Source organism: Nuphar pumila, chromosome 12 (genome assembly GCF_984573655.1).
Source record: "Nuphar pumila chromosome 12, dmNupPumi1.hap1.1, whole genome shotgun sequence".
Lineage (NCBI taxonomy): Eukaryota > Viridiplantae > Streptophyta > Magnoliopsida > Nymphaeales > Nymphaeaceae > Nuphar > Nuphar pumila.
Window position 1 is genome coordinate 35,227,972 of NC_143260.1, and position 10,084 is coordinate 35,238,055.

General features: G+C 34.4%; 1 pseudogene; it reads left to right on the forward strand.

Moving 5' to 3' along the window:
- Window positions 1-7,902: 7,902 nt before the first annotated feature.
- LOC149820662 (calvin cycle protein CP12-2, chloroplastic pseudogene) lies at window positions 7,903-8,472 on the forward strand (annotated as a pseudogene).
- The last annotated feature ends 1,612 nt before the right edge of the window (window positions 8,473-10,084 follow it).

Sequence of the window (10,084 nt, forward strand, 5' to 3'; positions counted from 1 at the left end):
AATAGGCTTTCAAAAATGCTAATGCCTAGTTGGTTGGGCATTTCTCCTTGATTTTTGGCCAATTTACATGGCTGCCCCCTGGCCACCTTAATGTGACCCCAGGTGTGCCAGTTTGGGGCCGCCCCATCGTCGTGAGTTGCACTGCAAGTGCTTCCGATGAGCGACATTTGCCATTACTTTTTTTAGACTTTCGAGAATGCCTCACACAAGGAGACATTCAAAGTTTCTTCTCAAATAAGCATCAAAATTGTGCCAAGGTTCTGACGTGCGTGGAAGGTTCAAAATTGTCTTCTGGGTCCTAAGGTTGCAAGTCTCGAACTAACTTGAACTATAAAAATCATTTTCAACAAGTCTTCATAAAATTTTCTTTATGCAATTAAATAAAACTTAGTGATTAAATATTCATTGCGATGTGTGTGTATATATATATATATAGATTTATTTATTTATTTACATATGCGAATATGCACACACATGCATATATACATGTACCTACATATACATATACATAGTTCTATATAAGTATATTTTAAAATTCTATCATATATTAATTTTTTCTCAGAAAATTCGTGGGTCTTACATCTAAGATAAAAGAAATTGGCATTAGAACCAATGTCTTACAAGAAGAGATATCTAGTTCAAAAGAAAAATCTAATGATCTTCTGTCTATAGTGACTAAGTTCACTAAAGGTCAAGAAAATCTAGAAAAACTTCTTGGTTCTCAAAGATGCTCGGTTAACAAAACTGGATTGGGATATAGTTTCTTTGATACTCAAAATAGACCAAACTATGTGGTAAAGAATCAAAGTCAAAATTCTCAATCATTGGTTCAAAGAACTCAGTTTTTTAGACTTGTATATCATGATAGAAACATATCACATCATGGTACTTCCAATGCACGTAAGCCAAGACATAATTACTCATCTTATCATTCTAAAAATGCTAATTCATTTTATGATAGAAAGAGTAATTATTCTCAAAGAAAACCAAAATTCAAATGGATTTGAGTTCCTAAGACTAACTCTCATGGACTCGAAAATAAAAAGGGGTCAAACACTTTGTCTTCCTATTTTGTTGTAGGTACACCAAATAAGGAACAAGTGGATCTTAGACAGCGGTTGTTCCAAACATATGACTGAAAGGCCAGAGTTATTTTTCACCCTTCAAAGTAAGGATGGAAGAACCGTCACCTTTGGTGACAATAGTAAGAAAAAAATAATCGGTATTGGTAATATTGGTAATCCAAAATTTTCCGTGATAGAAAATATTTTTTTAGTAGATGGATTAATGCATAATTTGTAATATATTAGTCAATTATGTGACAAAGGTTTTTTCATTTCTTTTGAACTTGATTTATGCTTAATTTCTGATTTTTGTTCTAAAACAATCATCTTTAAAGGAAAAAGAAGAAACAATGTATATGAACTTTATCTTGATGAGTTACCCACCTTAATGAAAAATGTCTTATTGTTTCAAATGAAATTCAATGGTTATAGCACAAGAAACTTGGACATGTTAACTTCAATTTAATTTCTAAGTTATCCAAGAATGATCTTCTTAAAGGCCTACCTAGAATATCATATAAAAAGAATCATTTATGTGATGCTTGCTTTTGCGAGCTACATAAATTTTAAGTTATACCAAATTGATGTTAAGAGTGCATTTTTGAATGGATACACCAACGAAGAAGTTTACGTAGAACAACCTCCAGGCTTTGAAGATGAGAAATATCTAGAAAGAGCCTACAAATAAAAAAGAGCTTTGTATGGACTCAAAAAAGCACCGAGAGCATGATATGAAAGACTACAAAGTTTTTTAGAAAAATCTAGTTTTTTCATCGGTCGGGTAGACTTCACTCTATTTATTTAAAATCTAAATTCAGATATTCTTATTGTACAAATTTATGTTGTTGATATAATATTTGGTTTTACTAATGATTCTCTTTGAAAGATTTTGCTAAAGTTATGCAGAAAAAAGTTTGAAATGAGCCTGATGGGCGAATTAAACTACTTCATTGGACTTCAAATAAAGCAAACAGAAGAAGGAATCTTCATTAACCAAGCCAAGTATACAAAAAAACTTCTTAAAAGATTTGACATAGACTCATCTAAATCAAGAAGAAATCCTATGAGCACAACTACCTCTCTTAACAAAGATGAAAATGGTAAAACTGTATATACTAAGCTCTACAGAGGTATGATTGGATCTCTATTATACTTAACTGCTAGTCGACCTAATATAATGTTTAGTGTTTGTATGTATGCTATATTTTAAGCTAATTTGAAGAAATCTCACTTAATTGTTGTAAAACAAATTCTTCGATACTTGAAAGATACTTCAGACTTTGATTTATTTTACCCAAAATCATCTTTCTTCAATTTAGTTTCATATAGTAATGCAGATTTTGCTAGAAGCAAATCTGATCGCAAGAGTACTAGTGAAACTTGTCACTTCTTAGGACATTCTTTAGTCTCTTGGTTTTGTAAAAAGCAAAATTTAGTATCACTCTCAACTACTGAAGCGAAATATATAGCGGCTAGTTTAGCATGTTCACAAGTACTATAGATGAAACAAACCTTAAGAGATTTTAGTTTGAATTACTCCACAACAACTATTTATTGTGACAACACTAGTGCTATAAATCTTTCAAAAAATTATGTTCAACACTCAAGAACTAAGCATATTGAAGTGAGACATCATTTTTTACGAGATCATATTTTAAAAGGTGATATTTCTTTAAACTTTATACCCACAAATGCACAACACGCCGACATCTTTACTAAACCACTCAAAAACGAAGATTTTATGAGAATTAGAAGAGAACTAGGCATTTTCTCATTATTAGATTTATAATTTATTTTTGAAATTTTTATTTTTCTTAAAACTTTTCAAAACTAAACTTTTCAATCGACTGATAGTTGGTTATTTTTTTTCGGACCTGATAACTTATGTGTTTTAAAAAGGGGGCAGTCAACTTATATTCCCAAAAACCCATATGTGTGTTTCTTTCTTCTCTGTAGCAGTCAAACCCTCTTTCCCTTTTCTCTACCACATCTTTCTCTCTTCTAAAAACCCTCGGTGAATCAACATCCCTCTTCCACTCGCCGGACGACGACAACCTCTGCAGCGCTGGGCAATCCCTTATCCACTCGTCGGACGATGTCACTGCAGTGCTGAATGACGACATCAAATGCATTTTGTTCCTCACAACATCACATCCTTTACTGCAGCAACGCCGTCTTCTTCACGTTTCATCTTCTTTGTCTCCTCTTTCTTGATGATGATACCTCATCAGAAAATCACCTTCAAACATGCTTTTCCCTCCTTTTTCCACACCCACAACCAAGGCTCAACATGGATTCTATCTTAGCCTTCTTTGAAATCCTCTTCTGTATGATAGGTTTGCATCTATATTTGCCCTTCCGATTTTATCTGGTCGAAACGTTCTTTTTCACGTCTATGAACGATATAATCTCAAGGCATTGTTCATAGGGATTTCATATCTTTTTTATGCTTCTTCCGACCGCGATTATTATCATTTATTGATCCATTTGTTTTACACAAATTTGCAAATAGATCACGATACCGATTTTCTTTTCTCTCTCGTTAGAGATGTTGAAATCGAATTTGATTACAAACTTCTTGGAAAGATTCTTAATGTTTCATCTTCTGACACTCTTTTTAATTTCATTGAACTTGAAGATAAAAAGATTTTTGACCAAATACTATTTTCAAACACTCCACATTGTCCTCCTTTCAAAAATATAAACCTTCAACCTTGCGCTTGAATTGCAAGAAGAATTCTTGCTCACAATGTTCTTCCAAAGATAAGATCTTTTGATTATTTTTCTACTACTCTATTTGTCTTATTTGGAAATATATCTGCAAACTGAGCACATGTCTTCTTTACTACTTTATGAAAGCAAAAACTTTTTCTTCCATATGGCTTAATTCTTACTCGAATCTTTAAATATTTCAAAGTGCCTCTGGATACTGAAAAGTCTGTTACTAAAAAAGAAATCTTTGATGAAACTGTTCTTAAATGCATAAAACTTTTCTATCTAGTACCTTTATTCTATGGATCTCCTATATCTCTTAAACCATCTCCATCTCCTATATCTCCTCCATCTCAAGGCAAAAGGAAGAGATTCTCTACTGAAAAAGATGATGATAACATTCTGAAACGCATTAAAGCCTTAGAACTTCAACAACATATATTTCGTGAAGATGTTACTCAACAACTTTCATCTATATAGTCTGATATATTTGAAAACAAGGATATGCTCAAGCAACAATTATCTTGAACTTTGTTTACTGATATTGCTTTGATAATATTTTTTTGGAGTTGTAATATTTTGAACTTGTATGTGCATTTTGTTTATGCTATGACTCCACCTACTCATTTTGATCATGATAAAGGGAGAAAAGAACAACAATATGTCATATATGAAGAGAAGAAAAACAATATGCATGTGCACAATGTGTGATATATGGCAATCAATATGCATATGTGATATATATGCTAACTTCTTATGTTTTGACAACATATTGATAAGCGAAGTAAATTCTCTATCGGTTTATCAATGTTTTATCTGTGACTAATTTTGTCATCATAAAAAAAGAGGGTGATTGTTACGACAAAGAAACTGTACACAACACTTCAAGTACAAGATTATGATGATGAACAAGTGGAATAACTGAATTTCAGTTAAGGCAATAAACCAAGATGACAAGAATTAAAGAATTCTTTGAAGAATCTTTGAAGAAAAGTGTGCAAATGTAAATCTCTTTAAAAGTCTTAAATTCTTGTAAGAACCTTCATTTGATTGCACATTTCATTTGCATTTCACCTAAAAATACTTAGGAAAAACTTTTCTAAAAGAACCCTTAACGAAAAATCACTTTAGAAAGCTTTTTATTCACATTTTCAGGTTTATCAGCCAACCAATAGACTCATCAGTCAACTAACTTTTTTGAGCCAGTTTTTCAAAGCAAAACATCAACTTTCTGATTAGTAGACTAATCGACTCTTAGTCGACTGGACATAATGTTTGATTTTTGAAAATTTTAGCATAGTCAACTCAAAGTTTTTCAGTTTACTGATGATTTTAATCAGTCGACTAACTTTTCTTTAGTCGACTAAGTTTCAAAAAACAGAATTTAAATTTGTTAGGCTAGACACAATAGTCGACTGACTTTAACTATCAGTCTGCTAATATTTGATTTCAGTCGACTAATAACTATTCCAATCGACTAATATAGCCATTTTTTGAAAAATTTTAAAGGTGTGTTTTTTAATTTTTTAAATGATTTAACAATTCAAAACTGATTGTTTTGACACCCTTTTGTACCTCCAATGTATGGAATTCCTCAGCTAAAAATAAGATTATGATCTACGCTCAAAACAATCGAATTGAATCGAATTACATTGATTTGAAAGATCAAATTCTTTGTTTTTTCACTCATATTCATTCAAGTATTTGTTTTCTCACTCACTAAGTATTTTTACTTTGGTTTTTTACTTCAATTCCTTTTGTGAGTTAGTGAAATTGTGAGTTTAGTATTTCAGCAACCTTAGAAGCCTATTCCACTCCATTTGCATTCATAAGAAAGGCTAGTAGGTTGATTGTAAGTTGGTTATTTCAAGTTTTTTTGTAAAAGAACAAGGTTTCATTGGTTTAAAGGAGAAGTTTGCTTTCAACAGGGTTGTTGCTGAAAATGAAACCGGTTTTAGTCTGTTTGATCTTGTAGTGACACAAGTGTGATAGTGAAAATCTCAAGCGGGTTTTGCTTGGGGACTAGATGTAGGTCTGGAAGACCGAACCAAGATAAAATTCTTGTGTTATTTATGTGTGATTGCTTTGCAGTATTCAAATTCTTTTAAATTTCAAAGACGAAGATTAAAAGCACTATTCACCCCCCTCTAGTGCTCATTGCATCGATCCTACAACACTTTCATATTGTTGATAGAGCAATGATAGGGATGCAAACTGGGCAGATGCAGGATAATGGTTTTGCAATTTTTAGTTGTTTCAAATCTGATTTTGATCCCAATTTTCATATATTTAGTTGTTTCGGATACAAACAGTTTGCATCCCTAATCAATGAGAGACTTGGCACTAGACGTGCAATCGCTTAGTTGTCTTGCTGCTACACAATGCAACATTACCATCATCATCTTCTTCATACCAATGTTGCTCAACTTGTTAGGAACTGCTAGTGCACGTCACCTTGTGTTGGGATGTTGCAAGTTCAAAACCTAATGGTATAGTTGTATAACTGGTAGGGGTTTGCCTAACTCCAACTTGCCTTTAGAAAAAAAAAACAAAATCATTTTCTTCAAGTCATCCCAAATACATGTGGTTCAGTTTATGGGTCCTATTTCTCTAGTCATCCTTATTTAAAGTTATACTTATAAATTCAATTCCCTTTTTATTCATCGAACAAAAATCAATTACCCTTATAATTAACAATACACAATGAAGCCCACAAGGGTTCCCGTCATCTAGTAGGGATCACTTGTGAATGTCACCAAGTTGACGGGATGTCTAAGAGTTTGAAACTCATGGGTGGCATCCCTTGTCGCAAGGTTGAAGCTTGCATACTATCTGTTGGGCAGGAGTAACCCCAAGAGTTTTGCCAACTTGAGGGCATAGGTCAGCCAATGTGTTGTTGGGGGAGAGGAGGGATTCTCTTGGATTATTCAAGAAAACAATGTGCAATGAAAGGAGTGATGCACCCTTGATCTTGAGGACACAAAAAATCAAGATTACCCTACTCCTATGCAAATTGAACTATGAAAACAAGAATAATAAAAATTCAACAATAAATTAATTTATAAAATTAAAGAAATAACTAGAATATCAATCAATCAAGCTTTCCTCTAACAATCCTTATAATAAGTATTTATAGGAAATATAAGAAACCCTAATTAGATTTGAGATGGATTCATTACACGATAAAAAATATTCAAATTTAAATAAAAAACTTGAATCATCGCAAACTAAATTGGATCCAAATGGATCTCTTATGGACTCACATTGCAACTACTTTGCTCCTGCATCAAGGAGTTTGTTAACTACCTAAATTTGGTTGAGTATAAGCTATGTTGATCTCCTTATTGTCTAAGCATATTGAATTCAAACTTAAAATGAAGCTGATTTCAATCAATGAACTGAACTTGAAATATTAACATGATTTAATACATAAGTACATGTTGAAAACTTGAATATCTTAATCATCAAATTTTGACATATTGTGAGCCATTGATTTTTGAAGTTCTTAAAAAAAATGTTTACATATCATACTTAAATGATCTAAAACATGATTTTTATTAGTTAAATTTTTTAGATTCCAAAAAGTAAGGTTGATCCACAAAGCATTAATAAGATCTAGAAACCTGCTAGGGTTTAGTAGATAGTATGGTACTTGCCATATATTTTACAAATAACAAAGTCCCAAACATTCTTTGCAAACTGTAGGAAATTGGTATACAAGGATGTAAAGCCTGGATTCGGGTTGAATGTGGTCAATACCAGATTTGACTAATTTGATATTGACTAAATGGATTCAGATTGGGATGGAAACAAGTTCAAGCAGAATCCTGATTTTTACATGTACTCGGATTTGGATATCCATCAAATCCGGATACCAATCAGCCCAGTAACAAAAATTCAAAACCATATGTGAATCCAATTGTAATCGGATATGGCTTTGTCTTACCCAACCTGACTAAACTGAGTCAGATTTGGTCGGATATCGGGTAAAATCTGATCCAATAAAGATACCTTGTAGTATAAAGATCTAGCTATAGGGACACATGGCGACATGTTAGTTGTCAGAAACTGATAAGAACTGTGTGACTCAAATTGAGATCCCCCCATACTTGTATCCCTTCTTATTCTCTCCAACTACCTTGGCATATCTACTACCACTTTAACACTTCCACAAGAAAGGAATAGGAGCAAGAAGAAAAGGAGCACCAATGGCAGCAAAAATAACATGCATTGCTCTCCCAAACTCCACTCTACTGTGCAAAGCAGAGCCCGTGAGGCCTCAAACTCTGCACACCCCATGTGTGAAGTCATCATTGAGGATGAGTGCAACTCAAGGGAGAAGAAGGTTAGGCTTGTTGAACATGAAGGCCACACCAACCCCTCAGAATATTTCTGACTTGGTAGAGGACAGCATCAAGCGTGCCCAAGAGACTTGCGCAGGTGATCCAGCAACTGGGGAGTGTGCAGCTGCATGGGATGAAGTAGAGGAGCTCAGTGCAGCAGCAAGTCATGCGAGTGTGAAGCAGAAGGAGATCGACTCAGACCCCTTGGAAGCATTCTGCAAGGACAATCCTGAAACTGATGAGTGCCGCACATATGAGGATTGAAGAGTTGCTGTTATAGCAAGACCTTCAGTATGTGATTCTAGTATTTAGATAAAAAAAATCTAATATCCTCTTTCTTATTGCTTCGTAAACTTGTGGAACAGCTAGTGTTGTTTTTCTTAATCATATATATATATATATATATATCATGGTGCACAGTAACTTAGTGAGGACCAACAATTTAAATTTGGCTCGCAAGGGCTTCTCTCATTGTTGGGGAACGACTCCAACACACTATCGATATGTTGCACTATTGAAAGATTAAAGAAACAGATGAGAAAAAGAGGAGAAAAACAATCACACAGAACAGGGATTCTACGCAGTTCGGCAAGAGTTGCCTCCGTCCCCGGTTCTATTGAAACCCTTTTTTCAGATTGAGAAAAAATCACACATTATACAGAAGAAGGATCGTCACCTTTAAATAGAAAGAGTCTGACCTATTTATAATAAAACTCTTTAGGGCAATCTTTAAGGTAAAATTACATATCTTTCAAAAAAATTTGCTCGCCCCTCCCCCCGCCAACTTACCGCGAAATTGGATTCACGAAAATTAAGAATTTATATCATGCTTCACATTCCTCCAACACTTATCTGGTAGGGGCGACTTGTGAATATCACCAAGTTGACAGGATGTCACAAGTTCGAAGCCCATTGGTGGCGTATCTTGCAGCAAAGTCGAAACTGGATGTACCCTCTAGTGGACAGGGGGGGACCACATGGGTTTTTCCAACCTTAGCCAGGCAATGTGTGGCCGATGGATGATAAGGGGTCTTTTCCCTTGAATTATCTGCCAAAAACATTGAATTTACTTATTGGTTAAAGAATCATATGTATTTGCCAAATTACCCGTTTTAGATTTTGCTCATGCATTATGCTTTTGTTTTGGTATCTGGCACTCACTTAGTCGATGATGTTTTTCATCGGTGTATCTTCATAATGGGATGATGAACAAGTGCCAATAAGTCGAACCGGTTAAAGTTGGTAGAAAACATCATCATATTTAGCTCAGGCTTGGCCTGGGTGGATCAGGTGCAAACACGTTTCACTAAAAAATTGTGTGATGCTCTGCCGTCACCTGAATGAGCAACGTGTCCAATGCAGTCAGTGAAATGCAGTCAGTGAGCTTTACCGATATTAACGCTTTGACGGCAGTTTTATTGGAGGCCTATCAACACCTGTTTTGTAATTAGGGGTGTCAACAGGTCAAGTTTACATGGGCTCCACACATACCAAACTCTATAGTGTCCAAGTGTGATAAATAAGAAAACTTGGGTCTGGATCTAAAGGTCTGATTAATACATGGATCCAGGTATAATTTATGAAATTTTATACCAGTCTTGAGCCCGACACAAGTTCTGATTAAGACCCATAATTTTCAATATAAAAATGATCAAAAAATATTGTTTTACCAGGTATGACCCCGGTCTGGTTCATGTAGTTTTTATTGGGTCTGGATATGGTTTCTCTTATGGTGAGTCCAATTAAACCTAAGTCCCAACCTGATATCATATCCAAAAAATCAAGGCCAGGTCTGGTTTCACCTGGGTCCGAACCAAACCTGTCCGGTTGGCACCTTGTAATTAGGCAGTGCACTATATTTCTCTTGTGAAATATAATTGCACCTAATCTTGCACTTTCTCAGAAAGACATGGCCCAAAATTTGATTCTATGTATTACATGACTGAAGTAGAGTCGGACCCGCAC